General features: G+C 45.3%; 1 long non-coding RNA gene across 1 annotated transcript; it reads left to right on the top strand.

Annotated features, from left to right (window-relative positions):
* The first annotated feature begins 428 nt into the window (after positions 1 to 428).
* On the top strand, positions 429 to 20,572 carry LOC144237318 (uncharacterized). The gene is made up of 4 exons (XR_013336826.1): positions 429 to 515; positions 11,930 to 12,066; positions 13,924 to 13,973; positions 17,465 to 20,572. It is a non-coding gene; the product is annotated as an uncharacterized LOC144237318 (long non-coding RNA).
* Positions 20,573 to 21,386: the final 814 nt, after the last annotated feature.

Here is a 21,386-nt window from a genome sequence, read left to right as displayed (position 1 = left end):
TCGTCCGGCCCCGCCTCGGCCAGCCGAGATCTGACGCACCGGCTCCCCCGGGACGCTGGGGGCGTCGCACCGCAGCCGGTGGGGAGCAATTTCTTCCTCGCGTCCCGTCCCAGCCCATCTTCGGTTACTCCACCCTACCCCTCCCATCCCTCCACCTCCTCCCCTTCCTCCTCCTCCTCCACCTACGCCTCCACTACCTCTGCTTCTCCACCTCCCCTTCGTCCTCCATCCTATTTCTCTCTCCCCCTCTCCTCCCTCCCTTCCGTCTCCCCTCCCTTTCTCTTCTGAATAAGCAAGCTTTTGCCTCTAAAAGTCACAAGTAATCCTCGTGTGTGACACACAGAGAGAGAGAGAGAAGGGGGAGACAGAGAGAGAGAGAGGGAGGGAGGGAGGGAAGGAGGGAGGGAGAGACCAGCCTGTCGAAAGGAGCGGCAGGCAGGAGGGGAGTCTGGCACAACGGCTGGGAGAGGAAACTTGACGCTTCTGGGCCACCCTTTGCCAGGGCCTCGCTCGAGGTAAGTACCCTGGGAACGGCGGAGTTCGATTCCAGGCAGGGTCCAGCCTTCGCCCATAGCCCAGGCNCAGCCCGAGGGCGGGAGCCGAGAGGCAGCGGTGAGCCTGGGAGGGTGCACGCCGGGTTCTTGCCCTGGGGCACCCCGTGAGTCCCGCCAGGGTTCGAGTCGACTACAGGAGGTTTCCAGCCACCCGATTTCCCACTCTGTGCTGCGCGTTCCCACAGCTCCTCTCTTTTACACGTTTGCGTGCAAATGAGATCCTGCTCTGTCATGAAGTGACAATCTGCGCCTCGTTCAAACCTCGGAAAGGGAAAGTTTGGCTAGGAGGGGACTGCGCAGCTCTGCGGTTCCCTGGAACCTAAATTGGGAACCAGAGATTTGCGCAAGGAATTGATAGTTTTCTTTTTTTCCTTTAAAAAACAATTACCTTTAACGAAAACTTGTATGTATTCAAAAAGATTATTGGATTACTATGTCTGATCAGCTCCTGATTACCAATAAGCGTTTTAAACACACACGCAAATTAGCGCTCGTGCGCGCAAACACACACACACACACACACACACACATACACACACACCAGGGGCTATGTGCAGTCCGGAAGGCCATCATAGGTAACCAAGAATTCATAGTCGCGAGGGCTTTTAAATGTGTAAAGAGTATGTACGTGTCCTCCATGTGTACAGAGAGCAGAGGGAGGGGGCTGAGGGAGCGCGCGTTGGCTCGGCGTTTTCTCTGTGCCTGTGTGTTTCGTGTGTTGTCAGCTGGCTCTGGTTTCTAAGCACTGAACGCTGCCAGGGGCGGGGGCCGGCATCCACCATCCACCTCGGCACCCTAGTGGCGAAACAGGACTCATTTGTTTGGTGCAGAGCGGTGACGACCTAGAAGAGACTGAAGTGTGGTTAGGTCGGCACCCTGCCATCCATTACACCTGCGGCAGATGGCTCAAGTGGTAGAATGGTTTTGTTTGCAGGGAAGAAGGGAGGAGGGGGAAGCTAGAGCCTCGCCCCACTCTAAGGAAGTACCATAAAGAACCAAAGACATGAAAGAAGCCATATTCATACCATCAAAAGCAATAATGTCGCCGTCCATGAGTGAACCTGGGACATGTTAGTGACCTTGGTGCCTGACACCAATTGATGACATGGCAGAATTTTAGAATCAATGTATTTTCAAATGAATTTGTGATGAAGCACCTACTTCTTCCCTACACACACGCACACACACACACACACACACACACACACACACACCTGTCTCCAGCCAAATGCACACAGGTGTCCTTGGAGCTCTACTCCCTGAAACCAAACATCATTGAGCCTCTGTGGATTTCACCAAAGCTAAAAGGGAGGCCACTCCCGAGGCAGAGAGTCTCTCTTCTCTCCCCGAAACAGTTTTTGCAGTCAGCCTGCCACTTACCATACACAAGCCTCCCCTCCCCAGATAACCAACTGGCTGGGATTTAGTGGGGTTTCTAATGTATCCATCTCTTTTTCACCTGCAGTGATGTGCCTTTCTGAGCAATATTCTTATCCTTGCATCCCTTTCTTCCTTCATGCTCCTCAACAAGCAGGAAGGGAAGTGCGTGCACACACACACACACACACACACACACACACCCCTCCTCCCAGGCAAGCCCTGAGGAGGGCAGGTGTGACAAAGGAACACAGATACAGTCTAATGATAGCTTAGCCTGTCTTCATTCCTTAATTTTCTTGCTAAGAAAGAGGAATTAAAAGAGAAATATACTAAGGAAGACCTAAATAGAATAAGAAGCCTCATCTCCACCTTTAGTTCACACACACATCACTGTAAAACTCATGGATATATATCTATATATTACATTACATATAATAGTACGTATACATTCACATTTCTTGTGGAATAAGAATTTCACTGGCCTAATTTTCTCCTGAATTTAATTAGGGTTTAACATGCTTATGCTTTGGGGGTGATTAGGTATACAGAGAATTTCCACCATTTTGACACATAAGTTCTATTTCTTTTATTTTCTTTAATAATAAATCAACAAATTTTAGATGTCAATAAAACCAAAGAATATCAAGCAACAATGAGGAATTATTCTAGCTAAGATTTTCAAATCACAAATGAAGCTACATTCTAGAAACTAGAAACGTAATGCTTCCCAAGGAAGGAAAACATTTCAACTCCTGCATTTCCCAAAGTGCTTTCAATACCCAGAGACCTCTGAACTGGGTTTGGTGGATGGGTGCTTGTCGTGTGCCCATTTAATTTAATTTTACTGTAATCATTTTCTTTTTTGGTGAAGGTTTCCATTTTACAATGAGAAAGTTGACTTTGTTATGCAGTGAGGTGCAGGATTCATTGAGAGAAATGTCATTAGGATGTAGCTCTATTTTATTCATTATTAGTAATACAGGTTTTATTATACATCATACAAACTGCCAAGGGCCTGCTCTGAGATGTGAATTCATATATTCTCAGAATACATTCAGATAGACTTGCAGGATAATTTTAAAAAAGAAGAAGAAAATACTTGCAAATAGTGGAGAAGCAGGCTTCTAGAGCAGTTCTGATACTTTTTAATAAAAAAAAAAAAGAGGAAGGGATTGGTTCTAAAACTCTTGATTTTAGGGGCACCAGAGAGATTCCAACCTTATTTAAACAAAACAGAATTAGCGAAACTTTGCAACTGTAGGGAATACAGACAAAAATTTAGCCCTAACAAGATTCCTTTCCCCCTTTTCCTCAAAATACTTTATTTATTTTTAATTTCACCTTATTCAACTTTGATTATTTTGGTTATTTATTTATTTATTTATTTATTATTTATTTAAGTAGGCTCCATACCCAACGTAGGGTTTGAACTAAACGCCCTGAGATTCAAGAGTTCCATGCTCTACTGACTGAACCAGCCAGGCACCCCTCAAATCACTTTAGACCCTAGTTTCAATCAGTACCTAAAGCTAACTAAAATAATTTCCAAGATGAACTCAAACTTTCTATGCAAAGTTTTTTTAAATTCTGCGATTTTAATGAGTATTATTTTAATCTCAAGGATTCATATTAGTTCAAATACTCCAGTCTTTCTAGGAGAAGAAATATATACTGTAATACTTAAGCGAGTTCACACTAAATCAGGTTTGTTAGGCCCAGGTGAGACTCAGAACCAAACACGGGAAATAGGAGGTATCTGAGGGAGAAAAGGAGACTAAGATCCCTCTTTCCTCCCCCCATTGCTGGGACCACTTCCTTTTCACATGAAATGGCTTTTCTGCTTGAACAGAAAAGATTGATTAGAGAAAGTAAGTATGGAATACCGGAATTGGTTTCTTTCTATCCACATACTTCCTAGGTTTCCCTCAGGCCTCGCGCCATCCCGTGGCACCCTCTCCCACCCTTTCCAACTAGAACCAACAATCGAAGCATTTACATTTACATTTAGCAGGATCTATATATACCCTTAGGTCTCGAAATATCACCATCACCCCAAATTTGCCTTTACTTCCGGAGTAATTAAGAAGATCCTAGCCCTTAAAGAAGAACCACCCAGTCTCTCTCCTCGGCAGCGGTGAGAGCGAGCTCAAGGTGCGCGAGGCTGGCGAGCATAAAAGGCTGGGCTGGTCTGCGCGCCAGGCGCCAGCCACTGACAGTGAGTCTGTGTCCTTGACTCGCCCATTTCTCCTCTTAAGGGAGGATAATGAACCTTCCTAGGTTCCTGATTTGCAAAGATACCGTTTTTTAGTCAGCACTGAAATAGGGGTGGCGGAGAAGAGGCCTGGGTCATGAACCCGAAGAGGTCAGGGTTTCAAGCTCAGTCTGAGTCTCTCGTAAAACTAGGAGACGGTGACCCACTGTACTGGGGGTCCCTTCGGTACTCAGAAGGGAAGCGGTTCTCAGGCTGGGAAGCGTGTGTACCCGCGTGATTGTTCAGTCTCATCCTCCAACCGCCCGAGGAGTTCCTAGAAACTGAGGCTTTGTCTTCCTGGGGGCAGGCGAGGCCTAGCGGGGCAGGACGAGCCCTGGGCGCCCATTCCTGTGGCCTCCCCGTCCACGCCGCCGAGCGCCCCCAGCCCGGGGCCGCCCCGACGGCCACGACGCGGCGCCCGCGCAGCCAGTAGGTGTCGCTGTTCCCCTGCTGGCCCGAGCCAGGAGCCCCGCGCTGGCCCCCCGCGCCACTCCGCCTTCCGCGCCTGGCAGGTTCTCAGACCTGCCAGAGCTCCCGAGGGAGGGCCGCTACCCACCTGGGACTCTTCCCTCGCTCACCTGGCCACGACCGCGGCGACACTGGCCGGCCTATGGGAGCGCCTTCGGGGAGAGAAAGAGGAGAGGGGGGCTTGTTGGGGCGCAACGCGGGGCCCCGACGGAAGTGGCTCGAGGCCACAACTCTCCTTTCTCTTCTCTTCACGTGCTGTGGGCAGCGACCGGGCATAGGGAGCATCTTGGTAAAATCCCCAGCCGGGGCTCTACAGTGGCTTTAAAAATACGAGGTTGAAACCCCAGCTTCGTGGGAGCTAGCCACACAAAGGGTGGATGGGTTTCAACTTCTTGCCTCAAAAAAAGAAAAGAAACCTGGGCCTGGCCACACGCACGATCTCCATACCGTCTGGTACACACATCTGCACGCAGAGATGCCGGGCGATCGCGACCGCCCCCCCCCCTCCCCTGGCCCAGGAAGGAGTCCGTATTTGTACGTGGTTGTCTGTTTCCAAAGCATCGCTTGCCAAACATTATTCCCCTTCGGAAAGCTAGCAGTTTTCTCGTCTCTGGACTGTGTATTGAGGATTCTGCGCCCTTCTCTGGCGTCCGGGGGTTCCCTGCCATCGGCCTCGGCCTCGGTGTGCCATAAGAGATTATTAATCAGAAGCGTTCTTTTTGTGTGTGTGTGTCTCAAAAGGAGGAGGTTTGGCTTGTGAATACTGAGAGGGATATTCACAGTGGGTACATCCTATAGGTAACTGGAGATTTTATTAGGGTTCTGATTGTTTTATACAGGAAAATCACTGTTCTGATTTGTAGCTAGTAAGGGAGAACCGCGCTGAAAACGCCAAATTCAAAACTTGGAGTTATTGAGTTAGTATACAAAATGGAACTGGCGATGTGTTTAACCTATAAAAGCCGTATCTTCATTTAACATGTGGGAACATTTTGCTGTAAAAATTTTTTAAATCCCACACTCGATCTATATTTTTTGGAAAACACCGTCAGTTGGTGAAGAAGAAGAATGTATCAATCCAATATCAAAGACGATGAAAGAAAAATTCCTAAAGCCCAAAATATTTCTGAACACACCTTGTCCCTGGCTCTGGTCCTTGGTCTCCCTGTCTTGGAGGACAAGGCTGGGCAGATGCCTAAGTATTCAAGGAAAGCCTTAATTGTTTAACATTAGGTGACCAACGTCATCCTAAAATGCCATGCCTTTTGCTATGTTTCACAAAATTGGCTCCTTCACGTTAGGTCTGTATCTGTTATACAATTCTAAATCCTTATTTCTGATACTGAGAGGGCAAATTAATCATTCGGTGATGTGGGAGGGGGAGAAACACGTGTCTAATTGGAGGTTGTGAAGTTCAGTGAGGTGATATTTTTAGCTTGGAAAGTCCAGAATCAGATATTTGGGTATCTCTCCCCCTCCCATCTTTTCCCCACTGCCTCCCCATTTTAGTCTTTTTCACCCAACCCTTCGGGCTCCCTTTTCTGTTTCTCCCACTTTCCTTTGCCTCTGTCTTCTTTTCTGTCCCTGTCGTCCCTCCCCAGCCCCCTCCCCCCACAGCTCCCTTCCTCCTTCCTCTCCCTTCCCTTCTTTTCTCTCCTCCCCCCGCCCCCACCATTCCGCTCCCTTTCCTCTGTGTTGTGTGTGTCTCTCTCTCTCGGTTCCCCCCCATACACCCCCATTTATTGTCTGATCCTATCGGTCAAGTTAATATAAAAGTAGCAAGTGGGAGGCCCAGAACCTCTCTCCCTCGCGTCCTGGACACTTTGGGGAGGTGTCGGCCGCTGCCAGGTTACCGGGCGGAGCGCTGGCCCTTGATGCAGGGCACGCAGCTTGTGGAGGAGTTGGGGTCTGCCCGAGGTTGCGGGGTTTATTCAAATGCCGCCCGCTGCTGCTGTGATTCGCAGGGACTCGGCCTCCATATGGTAATACGGGGCGGAGTGGGGGGAGGCGCAGNCTCCGCCACAACACCCACTGAAGCGGCGAGCCACCGAGCCACCGGCCCCCGGGGTAAGCCACAGCGCGCACACGGCAGTGACGGTGACGGTTCAGATGCTTCAGGTTACTACCTTGAGCCAATAAGGGAGATTAGAAACAGAAAAGGAGATTACTGAGAGATCACAGATAAGAGGTGTACCTCTCTGTGTCCCTTGTCACACAGCGCGCGCGCGCGCGCACACACACACGTCTGTACACACATGCATGCACAGACATCCGTGCATGCACACATTCCTTGCTAGGACCATCTAAATATATGCACCGCCACTCTACGCCCTGAAACGTGGCGGTGTGTTTGTCCTGATCCCTGCATAAAGGCAGGCAGGTATGTTAGAGAGTGTAGGCAGGAACAAACCGCCACGCACGATTGAATTGCAGCCAAACTGGAAGAGACATTGAACCTGCCGAATTGTTTCGCTCAGCCAGGTGCCCCCCAGAAACCGGCAATTCTGCAACCAGTTGTGAAATCCTGCAACTATTCATAAAATATGATGAAAAACGTACTTTAGGAGAGGTAATCTTGCTATGTATGGCAAGGTAAGGGCAAACCTAAAGGATGAGTGTGTTTCCGTTTTTTAATGTTTTACGTGTAGCCATCTGACCACTTTTTATTGGGTGACATATCATATGAGCACTTTGGTGTAGGCTTGGAAAAACTACAGCCAGAGGTAAGGCTGGAAATGCCTAAGGATTAAGGGTGCTAAAAATGGATGCTGGAAAGTCTAGCATGAAAGATGGCATACAGCTGTAGGTTTAAAATGGGAGAAAATACATCTGAATATTTATACATGAAAGCCAATGGGGAGGGCTGAGTCTTGCCCTGAGTATCTGTGCAGGTAAGTTATTCATAAGAAAACTAATTACCTGTGCATGTACTTGGACTTGTTTAATTGAATAAGCTGCATGTGTGCATACTTGCTGTTCTTTGTGGCTATGCAATTATGGATTCAGTCTTTTAAAAATGATAGCTTTGGGGGAAATCTTAAAAGTGGACTTCATACATATATAATTTCCAAAAGCCATTGTGCTGAATAGATATGTTGCCAGGAAGAAGAATCTGACCCTATAAACGAGATTACCATTGCTTGAAATCTAACTCAAGGCCTGTATATTTTAGGGTAAATCAACTGACTTAATATAGTCAATTGTTTTGTTTATTTGTTTTCATTTTAAAGTCAGGAATTAAGTATGCTTTTCAATCGACATAATGTGCCTGTTTCCAGTCATAGGAGATAAAAATGAAACTCAGTAATTTTGAGTGTAGCAGATAAGGTACAACATACAACATGGTTGAAAATGTCTTCCTTGCAGAAGGCTGTCCGTTGCTGTGTCTACACATTTTAAAATAAAAAATTTTTTTTACAGTAAGAAATGCTATAAGGCAATAGGGTAGCGAATACCGCAACTCTCAGGTAATCAGCACAAAAATTCTTTAGAATCTTTGGAGTCACTTCCCTTTTTACATACATTATCTCAAATACAGTGGCCCGAACTGTGTTTTTGCTAATATGAAGTTAATTAGATAATCAAACTTAGAGCCTTCAGCGATGGACATTACAGCCGATCAAGGGGGTATGTCAGGAAAGAAAAAAAAAAATGTGTCTTTTCTTTTATGACCAAAGCAGGAGGTTATACAGCTGGCATTACATACATGACAGATGTGCATATTTGGAGCCTTAAATACACAGAAGCAGGGAGGCAACTGTGCATATTATCTAGCAAGAGACAGCAGCAGACACTCGCCAAAAAATACAGACAGGAAGGGACAAGAGAGACAGATAGACATAGTAAGCTAGCAAAAAAAGGAAGGCGGAGAATCAATAAAACGATACAACCTGAACTTTTCGCGAATTAAAAAATGCAAATATATCTTTACATATGCATTAGTATTAAAAATAATACACGCTGGAACCAACAGGAGCGGGAGCAGGAGGAGGAGGAGGAGGAGGAGAGGTGGAGGAGGAGGAGAGGAGGAGGAGGAAAGAATGGAGGCGCCGCGGAGCCCTGATTATGCATGGGCTGGAGCTGCCTCCTCTAACCTGTGCTTCTCCGAGCCCGGCAGCCGGCGGTCCTCAGCCGCCCACAGAACAGGAGCCGAAACAACCGTTCCCGAAGGCTACAGCGTTTATTTTTCTCTTTTGGGGGTTTTGGCGGTTGTTTCAGGGGCTCGCCAACTGGCCCCTTTAATTAAAAGCTTCAATAAAAGGCGATCGCGCCAGGAATGCACCGGCTCCTCTCCGCGCAGGATTTGCATATTTTTTTAATGCCCTAATTTCCTTGATGTATGTAAATGTAGCCGGACGTAGAGGGAGACAGGGAGCTGACGTCAATGGACGTGACCTCGCAGCTAAACCTTGAACGTGAAGCCGGGANGCCGGCGGCGGTGGCCAAGCCCAGGCCGGAGGAGGCCAAGGGGCCACGTACCGACCCCGGGGAGAACGAGCCGCGTCTTCTTTCGCCACTGCCTGGCTTCCAGCCTCTCCAGCCTTCCGGCAGCACACACAAGCTCTTGTCTGGCGCCTCCAACCCCACCAAATACACGTTCTTTTGCTTCCCTCCGAAAAACCGCACACTCAAAAACAACAAACCAAAACCAACAGATAACAAACCAGACCAGATCCCCCAGTGTCATAAGACCAATGCTCGGGTAGCTTATCAGAAAGAAGACTCTGGCAATGGAACATAATTTTTTGTTTGTTTTTTCGTGGGGTTTTTTTTTTTGGCTTCTCTCCACAACAAGAAGAGTGGGCGACCTCAGACAACAGCAAATCATTCCTAAAACACGATAAGCTACACGTGTTTCCAGTAGGGAGAGGTAAATCGCCCAGCCGTCTGGTGGGAGCTTTTCTTCTTGGTATCTATTTACCTGTGCATTCATTAAGCGCGTCGGCTTCATTAACAGGCATGCTATTAGCCTGCGTTGTAATGTGCTGGAAGAGTGTGTGTGTGTGTGTGTGCGCGCGTGTGTGTGTGTGAAGGAGGTGCTTGGGCTGGTGAACACCAAGGCAGGCGCTGCGAGCGAGATGAGTGAGAGATCGGTGTTTCTCCGAGGCCACCTCTGGGACTTATCTGCGGGGCCATCTCTGCCAGAGCTCCTGGGCTGGAGTTCGAGTTTCACCCATTTGGGGAGGCGGGGTGTGTTGGTCAGAGAAGGCTCTCTCTGAACAGCCAAGGCCTTTCCTATTACATTGTGTGGGAGGGGAGCTTTTGAGGTGTAAGCCATTCCGTGCTCGCGGTCCGGGGCGCTGCCTCGGCCGGACTGAGCCTGGCGTGTTTTTATCCTCGGAGCTCAGCAGCCTAGGCGAGGAGGTAGCGACTCTGCGCTCCGCGGCAGGGAGGCCTTCAGACGACTCCCCACCCCCCGCCCCTCACCCCGCACCGCGCGCCGGCGTGTGCGTGCCTGCGCACCGGGCGGGAGCCGCTGGCACCTCCCAGTGCACACCCGCCCCCGCTTCTGCCCGCTCCCCATTCCTAGGCAGCTAAGAAATGATCTTCGGCCTCTTCTGGGCCGGGGTCGTGTGGAGCCCCGGGCCGAGGACAGAGCCGCCGGCTAGCAAGGAAGGGGTGCCGGAGGCCGCGGTGTCGGCTTCCCAGTCCTGCGCTTGGCCGCCAAGGCTGCCGTTTCTTCGTTTCACCTCGCGGCCCTAGCTTTGTTTTCCTGACACGCTCGTGGCTACCGGGCCCCACGGCTGCGAAGGGAGTGTGTGCGTGTGCGCGGGGGGCGGGCGCGCGCGGCGGGCGGGGGCTCTCCCGCCAAGGACACGCATGGCTGTCTGTCCTCCGGCTGCACTTGGCGGGAAAGCTGGGGGCAGCCGGCGGGTCTTCGCGCCGGNCTCTCATTACCACCTCCCTTCTTCCCCCGGGCCACATTTACATACGGGCCACTCGCCTGAATTTTTATAGCCCCCGTTCCGCCCCTGGTCGCACGCGCGCAGGCTCGGACCAAGTGCCCGCGCGCGCAGGCACCCGCGCCCAGGCTGCGGCCGGCTGGGAGCGTGAGCAGGCCCAGGGGTGCGAGCCGCCCTCAGCTAGACGGATTCTTGCGCCCTCCCTCTCGTGCCTACACCCCTGACAGCCTTCTGGCTCGTGTTCCAGGAAGCCCACTTTTCCCTCAAGGCCCCCACCCTTCTCTCCCTGCACACACTCCCACCCACACCCTCCCATATCCCTCTGCCTCTTTCCCTGGAACACACACACACACACGCACACGCACACGCCTTTTCTTCCCCCTCAAATAGATAACCCCTATGGCGCGTCCCTGGTACCTCTTGAATAGCTCTGGAGTTTAAAGAATAAAATCCTCATAATGTATTGCTTGTCTTTAGCCAAACACGTTTGACGACCACAACAAAAAGAGGAGGAGGAGTGAGGAAGGGGACTTGAACCAAAAGACCTTTAAAAAAAAAAAGTCTGCAAGTCAAAAGGTCATTCTCCAAGTTTGTAAATAAAATTGCAAAGGGAGTCCTTTAAAAAAAAAAAAGAAAGAAGGAGAGGAAAGAAGGAAGGTAGACAGGATCCACAAGTTACATAAAATGGTGCATTGGAAAAACAAGACAGGCCTATTCTTTAAAAAGAGAGAGGGAAAGAAAGTCTAAAGGAATCAAGAGGAAAAAAAAACTGGAAAAAAAAAAGAAAGAGGAGAAAATAAAAGATAGAAAAGGCAAAAGAAGTTTCCAAAGAAATGTGTGCTTTGCATCCTACAATAGGAAAATGTAGCCATTGCCCTCCTTCAGACGAGACATTTCTAATTTGTTCCGTCTGTCAGGAGGGGACTATGAGAGGTTTGGGTGCAAATTCATTATCTCTGGCAACGCAGAACGTAGTGTGGGGACTGAAAAAGACCGTGGCAATGGATGAACAATAGGGCTTCAGTTCATCAGTAACAAAAGCAGTGGGGAAATTGGTTGAGTTTCAGAGCACGTCCTCCTCGGCAGAGGGGGCTGGACTAGACCTTGGACAGCCCCCCCAAAAACTTGCCGAGCCTCGCACACACCACTTCACTCTCCACTCCGAGGCTCAGGGAGCAAGTCCCTGGTGTGGGGGGGAAAAGTTGGCTTTTTTTCCGCCTTCGTCTTTTGCGTCCTTCTCTGTCTCCCCAGAAGGGAAGATCCGTTTAAACTGTTTTAGACGCAATCAAGCAAGAATCACCGTGTGGAATTGAGCGGCAGTTTTAAATGTGCTAAGGAGAGGAATGATCTGAATTTTTTTTTTCTTTTTTGAGACGCCGAAAGGAGCCTGTTTGTGCACTGCGGCCGCCCTGTGTGTGACTGACTCTGGATCTTGTCTTCTGGCCAGCTCCTCGATTCCTGCTCAGCCGGATTTGGGGGGCAGCACTGCCTAGCGCGGGGAGGAGAGCAAGTGAGTACCCTGGCGGCCCGCAGGCGGCAACTCGGTCGGCGGCAACGCGCCAGCATTGACCGCTGCAGCCCCGCGCCCGCGCGCCTCACCTCGTCCTCGAGCCGGGGACCGCAGAGCCCCGCTGCGGGCCGCTCCGCGGGCCAGTCCGGGGCTTTGCTGCAGCTAATTGATTGTGAGTCTCGGATGCTAAACCTGTTGATATCTTGAGTTGTCCGAGCCAGAACTGTTAATTATCCAGCGGTCTGACCCTCAATTGCGGAGAGATGCCAGGAAAATTTCGCATGGGAAAGAGGAATTTTGTGTGTAATTTTGTGTTGGTGGGGGGACTTTTTTTCAATTGTATTTTGCGTTCCTGGATTCAGGATTTGCATTTTGAATAAATCTTTTAACCACCCCAAAGTTGCAATCACCTGGCAACGAAGTGAGGCCCTGACTGGATTCTGGTGGAAACTTATGTACACTAGCTAACTAGACCTGGTGGATTTCCACTTTCTTTTTCTCTTGCCTTTTGGATTCTGGGAGCCGAGAGGCCGCTTTTCAGGGTTATCCTAAGTTCAGATTCATCAAGATAACAGCCACCACGGTTAGTTATTGGGACTTGGAGCATTTTAGCTTCAGATACTTCTGGTATCTGAGCGGAATCCGGTCTCTGCAGTTTGCTTAGAGCCCAGACTCCGCGGAGGGAGGCAAGATCTTCCTTCGGTGGCCTGGAATTGTCTGAGGGAACACGGGGAGGTGGGGACCCAGGCACTGTATTTGCATTTGTGTCTGCGGCGTCTTCTCTTGAAATTGTACCGGCACTGCTTGAATGGGGGGACTGTCTTACGGGGTCAGGGCAGCAGTGGTATTGATCAGAAGTTAGACCGGAGGCTCTGTCAAGTCACGGCCATGGCCGGAGGCTCTTTTGGAGCCGTAGCTGCTGTGGGCCCAGAATGGCAGGGTCGGATCCAGTTTCCTCCCTCTCCTGGTGCCCAGCTCTTCCCAGCACCCTCCTTCCCCACCTTGCCACCAGTAATTAGGGCCCTGTCTCGGGAAAGGAGCTCCCATAGTCAGCATAATTGAACCAGTGGAGTACTTTCATTTTGCAAAACCAGTAGCCCCACCCCACTACTCCAAAATAACAATAAGCATTAAAAAAAAAAAAGAAAAGAAAAGCAACCTATTTTCGAGAGGGTAAGACTTCTTTAATATATTGAGTCATGGAGGAATGGGGGAAGGGAATTAAAAAAATCCACCACTTTACAGCAATCAGGTTTTACATTATTCATTGATTTACTGAAGGAAATAGCCAATCAGGAGCCATAGATATGAATACACATCTCACCGTGCAGTGGCCTTACAGTAAACTATTTGCATCTTTCTAATGGATTAGATATTTATCTAGGGATTCCCATTGTTTGAAAGGCCTGGAAATCTAGTTCTTTAAACATTTAGAAAATACGACTTTGTTCCAGTCTTGAAATTCTTACATGGAAGAACTCTCCCTCGTCTTTTGTATGGCAGGTTATAGTGTTCAAATCCCTAATGTTTTTTAAGAGTCCCTCTTCTTCCAAGCTAAAAATAAAAGAAAAGAAGAAAGAAAAAATTAATTTCCTAAACCCTCCAGATTCTGCATATTTTGCATTCCCATTATCATGCATGTCTCCATTTAAATGCAAATTAGCATATTTAACCCTGTGGGTGCTGAAGCCCAGCATACATTGTACTGGGTGTTTTTTTTTTTTTTTAATCTCTTGGCATTTTAAGGGATCATGATAATTGCAGTACTTTAAAATGAAGCCAAATCTAAACATGATTATATATATGTATGTGTGTATATTAAAACTGTGATCATTTGTTTTTTTGACTATTTTCCAGAAGAGACTACAAAGAAGCATAAAATGAATAGACAATACAACCAACCAAAGGTAATTTAAATTTTTACATTTGAAAAATAAAAATGATGTACAAAGTCCAAATAGAATATCATTTGCTGTGTGGTAGGCCTGTAGTGTATTGCATATGTCCCAGTTCATGTAATAGGTACAGTTCCAGAAAAATCTAAGTTTCCATATGTGCAGTTTTTTCTCCCTGTATGTAGCCTTTGTATCCTATATATCAAGGATAATGCAAACATAACCTGTAACTACCTGTAAAAAATAAAATTCAGGATACAGAAGACATAATAGAACACTTTTATTAGAAAGTAAGCCAGACAAGTACCTTGCCTGAACTATACAAATCGCTGTAAATTAAATGGCTTTTATGTAGAAAATGGTAGTCTTGAATGTATTAGTGGACTGTGGTTTCTATACAGAAGAATCTACAAACTCAGTATTAAAAAGGGATTTCAGTAATAGGTCAATTCTTTATATAGTCTGCAGTAGTCTGAATAGAATCCAGAGAGATGTTCTAAATATTAGTGGCAAACCTGATTATTTGCATTTATGGAATAGCATAATTTTGATCCAGGTACATGGAAAATCATAACTTTTCACTTCTAACTTAAGGAGATTGTTTATTCCCAAGAAAATCAGGATGTTTCCATTCATGTTTCAGCCATCTGGAGAACTATAAAGCGATGAGAAAACAAGCATGACAATCATGTCCTAATCTATTGGCCATTAATGGGAATTTATTAGAAAAAAGCAAGCAAGCCATTTGAATTCCGTATAACCTTCAATATGCAGATTTCAAAAAGGGTATTCTGTAGCTCAGATAAATAGCTTTCTGAAAAACAGAAATATCTGAAATGTAAACATGTAGGTGTTGATAATTGCTCATAACAATGTATGGCAGGCATTGCTGGGAATCAGCACAATTGTTTCAACTGTTTCAAATCCTAAGTAATAATAAAGCCCTTGAAATGTATATGAGAAACCATGAAATGCACATTGGCAATATTCAAAATAATCAGGTGTTCAGTGGTTGGCCTTGCTATGGATCTTTTATTTCTCCATACCTTGAAAGAGGATAGAGAGATAAAATATTTAATTGGCTATATGGCTGAGGAAGAGACTGCCCATAATCATTATGTTGGCCATTTTCACTTTTTGGAGCTCTCACAATGAATCTATGGTTCATGTGGCATGAATGGGGGCCAGTCCTGGAGTCAACTACGTGGCATTGCTTTAGAATATGCTATTTTAAGACAGTATTTTCTATAGCTTCTGACTGTAGAGGCACTTCAAATGTTCTGTGTCTTGGCTTTCATGATAGTTACTTGGTTCTAAAAATGCATTTAATTGTTAAATGTGGAAATGTAGCTACCTTAATTTGTGAATTCACACAAATATGGGCTGACACACAGAGACATACATGTATCACATCTCTGCTTTCACCAACCCCTACCCAGACATATGTAAAGCAAGAAGATATTCTAAAAATATCTGGCATTCCTTAGGGTTTTGACTTAAAAAATTGAATTCATCTGATCATATGCTTGCTTTATGTAGTACATGCCAAATCACTAATGATTCTGCTTCTAGGTCTTGGAAAGCAAGGCCAAAATACTCTGTCTTCCAAGGCAGCAAAGCTCATTATGGTTTTACATAATGTCAAAGTGGCATGTGCCTCAGTGATATGTTCAATTCTATCCATTAGTTTATGTTGTGACCTCATAGTTCAAGAAGGAACAGTAACTCTATGGGAGTGTGTTTCTCTGAATTAGTTTGTAGTTTGCATGTACATTTTATATGTAACCCAATGCAGCCATTTCTGATCATACTTCTTCTACTAAGATTTGATAAGAAAGACATATGTACTATTTCCACAACTTAGGCTTTTCTAGGTAATCAGAATACGAATGTTCAACAAAAAGAAGTAAATGAAAATCTAAGGGGAAGTTGGTATCCATGTTTCTAAATTGTATTTTAAATTGGTATATTATAGTTTGAACTCTAGATTGGGGCTTTACTTAGCAGTTTTGGTTTTCTTTACTCGCCAGTCTTTTCTCTGGATTTACATATGTGTGCTCTGTATGTAATTTGGTAAGCATATTCACACTCATGTCTTATATGAATAAATTACAGAATTAATGAAAGAGTATATATTAATTCTGAAAGTGTTTTAGTCATTGGGGAAAATAGTCAACCTAAAGAAATGAGAGTATTGTGATAAACTAGTGATGTGTGAAATGAATATGAAGATTTATAACTTTTGCTTGTAGCATATATTTTAGAGAACAGTCACACCACCAAACAGGGCTCCTAATTTTGGAAAACAATCAATAAAGTTCACCTGTGGTGGATATGCACCATATGTGGACTGCACCTTAGGTATTTTCTTGTTGGGCATCTGACTATTAGAACTGTTCGTATTATAGATGCATTACCCATTAGGAAGGAGAAAAAGAAAAGAGTTTTTTTAAGTGACCGTATTTACACTTTGAAAAGTCCTAAGAAAGGAATGAGGCCAATTAATTAATAAAACAATAGTCCCCTCTAGATAGAAGAAAGGTGGGGGTGGGGAAGGGGACGGAGGGTGGAGTTAGGCTCTTACCACCCAGGTGTTTTGTCTTTTTCATGAGGTAACAATACTTTTTTCATAATTTCATAGGAAAGATTAGTACATTTTGTCCTTCTGTATGACCACTGATGTTTGAAGCTATAAACAAAGGCTCAGCATTTTTATTACAGCAGAGTTGTGTACAACAGTAGAAACTAATGCTGCAGTGTTTACCTGTGCTACATTCTAAGGCACACACCCTATAGAGTCATTAAAAAAACCCCACCAAAAAACCCAACCAGGATGAAGTCGGCCTGCTTAGAGCATTCCGTTTGAACTTACAGAGCAAAATATGCTGCCCTATCGCCATGGTACATAGATACAAAACATGACTGAGCTGTGAAGCCATTAAAAACACACCACCAGAGCAAATTGTCAATGTAATCACACATCGACTCACTGCGTAATACAGATCTGATTCCCAGCCCCAGAAAGCAAGGCCCTGCTTTAAGCAATAGCAAAGTGCCTTCCATCTGTCTGCCCATGCAATCTGCCAGAAGAGAAATACAGGCAAAGACGTTCCCCAGATCTGAAATGCTTTTATCTGTCCTTAGAGAGAGATTTCTTCCAGTCTTTGGATATTAGAGCGATCTACAGTAGCACCGAGGAGGTAAAAGGCCGCGGGTTGCTTTTCCTGGAGCAGACGGTAGTGCTAGCGGAAGAGATGTTGATTGAGAAAATAGGGCTTGCGGCGATGCTGCCGCTGCTGCTGCCGCCGCTGCCGCTGCTCGGGCAAGAGGCGTGGGGCAGTTGGCTGATCACTGATGCATATCAATAACCATGTACTTGAGATTTCTCATGACATCATCATTACCTTGGTCTCCCGCGGTCTCGAACCTTTGACCTTGCCGGGCTGGTCCACATTTTGGCAGTGAAAGCCCCTCCAATGATGGCCCTTTTCTCCTTCTTTCAGACCGGGGGCAGCAGCACACCAGCAAGACGGCATCTTCTCTTCCCCAGCCTAGAAGCCCTGTGAAATCGAGGATCTTCCCCCTAAAACACACACACACAAGATATGTGCAATCAAGCTGCTACCGCTTGGTAAAAAGCTCACGGTGCCTAACCCAAAAGGATCAGGAGCAGATCCTTGAATCAGCTGTCACCTCTTCTATAGAATGGGATGGTTTTTTTTCCTTCCTTCATAACCTGCGCTGGAAATTGCCGTTGGCTTTATACATCTCTATAGAGGGAGGCTAAAGAGTCTTGCGTGAGAATGAAGCAATTTACAATGCAAATAGAGGCCTGTGGAGGGACGGACGCTGCTGCACACTCCTAACCGCCCGCTGCACCTTAATAGCTGGTTTTATTTTCTGATATTAATAGCTGAATTGTTGGCTTACGCTGCCGGAGATTACTTGCTGAAAGGAAAAAAAAAAAGTTCGGAATAAACTTTGAAAGCAACAGATCTCGTTTGGATGTTTTAGCCGCACACACAAACAGAAACCAGGTCTTATTTACAGACGAGAAGGAATCTTGTGCACGGCAAGTGTCCTGGAGGACTACCCTTCCGTACTGCCAGAGAGAGCGGGATCTGGAATCTGGCCAGAGGAAGACAGAGGCGCGTGAGGGAAGCGAGTTGTTATCTTTGGTTATCTAGCTGTATGAGTGTATTGGTCTTCATAAAGCTAGATAACCGAAAGTAAAAACTCCTTCAAGATCGCCGGGGAGCGTGTGAGAATGAAAGACTACCACCAAGAGACAGTAAAAACCAGAAAGGTCAGGAATACTTATTGAATCTAACTTTGCTTTTGCTTTGTTTTGGTTCTTTTTCCTTATGATTAAAGGTGGGGTTAGAGGAAATTAAGTGACACACAGATGCCAAAATATAAAGGTGCCAGATACAGATACTTTGAGGGGGGGTTGTTACAGCTGCAGAGGAGAATTGTGTAGTGCTAGTAAGAAAAGATGCATGTATAGTTTTTAAGGCAAAAGTTTATATGAGGATTTTTTTTAACTTAGAAAGCTGTTGTAGAGATGTCTGGTATCTAGTTTAAGAATGATTTCATAATACATAGACTTGGGCTATTTCTTTCTGAGGCCTCCCTCCCCTGAAAAAATTGAAGATTGTGCTTGAAAACTACATGTACTGGGGTTGTACGTCAGATTATATTAAATTAGACTTTCAGAAAAGTTTATAACGGAAGGTTAATAAATTTTAACTGCTGAGGACATACAGCTAGCAGAGAAAATGCAAAAAAAAAAAAAACCAGCAAAGGCTGATTTTTTATTCTTCTATTCAAAATACAAGGACAGATGCTTCTCTGTTCCAAGAGGGTTTCCTTGAGGAAGCTACTGAAGCAGAAAGACATGATGGAGACGAGATCGCCTCCCCTCTTGTCAAAGTGTTAAAAAAATGTTCTGTCTTACTCTGCGCCTAGCATTGGAAATGAAAGTGACATTTACGCCACAACCCACGTGTGCGCCTCCTCTCTTTTTGTTTAAGGATGATCAGGTCTATCCAGGAAACAGCTCTGGCATCCCAAACTGAAATAATTAGGACGTATATAGACCTGACAAAAATGGAAAGGGGGTGGGGAATCTGAGGGTCTGTCTTGCCTAATTGATTCCGATAAACGGAATGCAGGAGATGTGAACGGCAGGACGCTCCGATTCCCACGCTCGGGGGCAAGTGGTAAAGCGGGCCGGCAGCCTATGACAGACAGCCCTGTTGGGGGGTGGGGGTATGAAAAAAACATCAAGTGCACACACCATACTCATCTCCATCGCTTAAGAAAGTAGAGGCATTTCCCACCCACAGCCATCTGCAGCCTCCCAAAGGGTAGCACCAACTGGTCTGTAGCTGCTGCATACTTGCTGTCTGTTTCTGTTAATTCTGTAACCGCTGTTTAATTTGGCCATAATTAAGTTCAACTTTCTTCTCTGGTTAAGATTTTCAATATTTAAGGAAAGCTAGTAGAAAGTAGTTCCAAGAAAGTTTCTGCCTGCCCTTCATGTCTAATTCTCAGTCTGTACTTTTGGCCTTGTGACTGCCTTTTGACTTTTGTTTTGGGTGGATTATATTTAAAAATACAACTTTATGTAACAAACATTATTATTGCTTCATTAGGCTGTTACCCCTTGACATGATCTATCTAGGAACTTGGCCTAATTATGCTAGTAGACACAGTGGAAGTAAAACTATAAAATCGCCAGCCTATAGAAAGCTAATTACAATAATAATACAATAAAACGTTGTTTTGATATAGTCCCAGTGAGATGCATTCTAAACAGCCATTTTTATTTACTCTAAAAATGACTGTACTTGGCAGAAACTTTGGGGCTTTGGAGGTCCCCACTGTAATCTTTTCGTAAAAGTCCTTACATTTTTCCACATGTCAACAAGCAAACATTTGTATAGGCATTAAATGTAAATACAAACATCGCAGTAAGAAAATGCCTAAAATGGCCTGTTATCTTCCATGTGGCCTAGATGACTGATAATCCCAAACACACATGTTTTCTTGAAAAGCATTACATTTTCCTTTGTGGCTTCAGTACCTTATAAGTCTTCAAACTGGAGAAGCCTGTAAAACCACTGTTAGTTTCAGTAAGAAACTCTGAGAGACTTTAGTAACAGAAATTCTCATTACGGCTGCTGAGCACGTGCCAAAGTTTTACTACTGTAGTGACCGTTGAGAAGACCCTTGTTTATTTACATTTGAAGCACTGTTTGTGCAAACAACCTTTCCTTGTTAAGTGCCTGTATTCCTTTCATTTACTTCATGTCCAGGGGTGCTATTTACCTAGAACCATTGTCTACTACAATTAACATTTACATTACAAAGTGTGTGGTTTTCTTTCTCAAGGAGGTTCAATTAAGGCAATAAGATGTTTGCTAGGGAAACCTATTGTTTACTGAAAGCACTCAATGGAGTCAAATTACTGAAGCTTTTGCTTACATCTTGGTCTTTTATGTAAATGTGTTAAATATAACATCTAAGGAAAATAAACAATATTATAATTATGTGTTTGCCATTGTCATATCAAACTTGCTTTGTACCATACTAATGTTACATGACTTACCAATCAATAAAAATACATTTCAATGTTATTATTTTCATTTTATTTTTTGCTGTTCCACTATTCTTGATGCAACATGTCCCAACTTTTCTTTTTTCTATTGCACATCAAACTTCTGACATTTTGTTTTATTTGTGTGTGTTGAAGAGAGGTACTATATCTGAGCATGGGTCTGAAGGATGTCCAAGGTAATCTCTACAATGACCTTATAATAAGGTGATATTTCTTTGAAATCTGAAATATTCCAAAGGCATGTACATATAAGTCAAAAGAAGTGTAAATATCAGTTAAGTAGTTCTTTGAAAGCTAGTTTTAACATTGGCAGAAACCGGATCAAGTTTATTTAGCATACCACTGCATTGTAAAACAGTTGGAGTGAAGTTGCAGGTTGCGTGAGTATGCATGTTAACTAGTGGGAACCAAGCGCAGTCTTTGTGAAAGGGGAGCAGCAGATTGCTGTGCAAGGCCAATGTTAAAAAGGCAGCTGAATTTAACACCATCTGGAAGAAAAGATCCCTTCACGACTTTCTCACACCGTCAGACCAAACTAGTGTCTCTTGTTCCGAGCCCTTGTCTATGCAACCATACAATACTGAGTCATTATACTTTTGCTGAGAGAAAATTTGAGAACACAATATGGGTAACCAGTGAATGACCAAGTTTCATTGTGCCCGCTTAAGTCGATTGAAATCTACGTCTAGAGCTATGAATGGTAGTATTGTTTTCCTCACCAGGGCTGTACTAAATGTCAGCACAGTGTAAAGAAAAACTTGAAGTCTGCAAATAACTTACCAGATCTCAATTATAATATTTTC

This window comes from Crocuta crocuta, unplaced genomic scaffold (genome assembly GCF_008692635.1).
Source record: "Crocuta crocuta isolate KB4526 unplaced genomic scaffold, BGI_CrCroc_1.0 scaffold196, whole genome shotgun sequence".
NCBI lineage: Eukaryota > Metazoa > Chordata > Mammalia > Carnivora > Hyaenidae > Crocuta > Crocuta crocuta.
This window is presented reverse-complemented; position numbering and strand designations above follow the sequence as displayed.